The following is a 1,723-nucleotide window of genomic DNA, read 5'->3' on the forward strand; positions in this document are numbered from 1 at the left end:
CACAGAGCCTGACATGGGGCCCGAACTCGTGAACTGCTAGATCATGACCTGAGCCGATGTCGGACGCTTAACCAACTGAGTCACCCAGGCACCCCCGCATAAGGAATATTTTTAATGTGAATTCATAGAAACAGATTATAGAAGGGTGGCTGCCAAGGGCTGGGGGCTGGGAGAAATGTGGAAATGTTACAGGGTAAAAACTTCCATTTATGCAAAGCAATTTTCACTTTGGGACTGGGGGAAAGGGCCTGGTAAGTTGGTTTGGCCACAGAACAGAAGGAGAGCAAAAATAAACCTCATAAAGGAAGTAATTGCACTCAAACATTACCACTTCTCAGAGCCAAAATAGAAATTAACCTTAAATGAACCCTGTGACCATCACATCGCCCAAACCCTAAGTGGCGCACAGGAATGAACACCCACGTTCTGGGGGAGCCCAGGCTTCAACTCTTTTAAAGAACACCTAACTTTAATGTATTGTGTTTTTTGGAAAAGCAGTACAGTGTGTTATGTTTAGTGGGGAATACTTCCCTCCCTCTGTCCTTTCTACAACCCCCAAATTTGAGGTTTCTATGTAAGAATCATGTTACTGTACCTGTCAACTGGGATTTTTCTGGAGGTGTTCATTCATTGTACAAGCCTAAATAGAGTTTTGATCTGTCATTCAAATCTAAACATCTGCATGATGTCACAGCTGTTGTACCTTTGGAGAAAATTTGTATGTAAATGTACAGAAATAAAAATGTTGCCACCTTAAACAATTTCCACTGGAATGTCTTCCCTATCTCAAATGACGGTACCCAGTGAAGGGCATTTCATGACCATTGGCCTCAAGTAATAAACACTCTACCTATTTATGCAAAATGAATGAATAAGTGAATGAATGACTAAATAAATAAATGAAAAGGAATTCTCAGGCTCTACTGAATAGCATAGTGACTATAGTTAATAATACTATACTATATTCTTGAAATTTCCCGAGAGAATAGACCATAAGCCTTCTCGCCATACAGACAAAAAAAGTAACTATGTGATGTGTTCATCAACTTCATTGTGGTAAATATTTCATAAAGTATACCTATATCAAATCATCACAATGTACACTTTATTTTTTTAACATTTATTTATTTTTGAGAGACAAAGCATGAGATTAGGAGGGGCAGAGAGAGAGGGAGACACAGAATCTGAAGCAGGCTCCGGGGTCTGAGCTGTCAGCACAGAGCCCAACACGGGGCTCGAGCTCAAGGACTGCAAGATCATGACCTGAGCCAAAGTCGGACACTTAACTGACAGAGCCACCCAGGTGCCCCACAATTTACACTTTAAATGTATACAATTTTGGGGTGCCTGGGTGGCTCAGTCGGTTAAGCGTCTGACTTGGGCTCAGGTCATGATCTCATGGTCCGTGGGTTCGAGCCCCACGTCGGGCTCTGTGCTGACAGCTCAGAGCCTGGAGCCTGCTTCAGATTCTGTGTCTCCCTCTTTCTCTCTGCTCCTCCCCCGTTCATGCTCTGTCTCTCTCTCTGCCTCAAAAATAAATAAACATTTAAAAAAATAAATGTATACAATTGTATTTCTCAATTATGCCTCAATAAAGCTAGAATTAAAAGATGGTTATAAATTCTTGGGTTGTATCCCATTGAGAGGTGAGGTCTGTAACCCCTTCCCTTGAATCTGGGTAAGTTCCTGACTTCTCTGAACAATAAAATACCACAGACATATT

General features: G+C 41.6%; 1 non-coding gene across 1 annotated transcript; it reads left to right on the top strand.

The window, feature by feature from the left end:
• The first annotated feature begins 1,345 nt into the window (after positions 1-1,345).
• TRNAP-UGG lies at positions 1,346-1,430 on the top strand. The gene has a single exon. It is a non-coding gene; the product is annotated as a tRNA-Pro (tRNA).
• Positions 1,431-1,723: the final 293 nt, after the last annotated feature.

Source organism: Felis catus, chromosome X, assembly GCF_018350175.1.
Source record: "Felis catus isolate Fca126 chromosome X, F.catus_Fca126_mat1.0, whole genome shotgun sequence".
NCBI classification, from domain to species: domain Eukaryota; kingdom Metazoa; phylum Chordata; class Mammalia; order Carnivora; family Felidae; genus Felis; species Felis catus.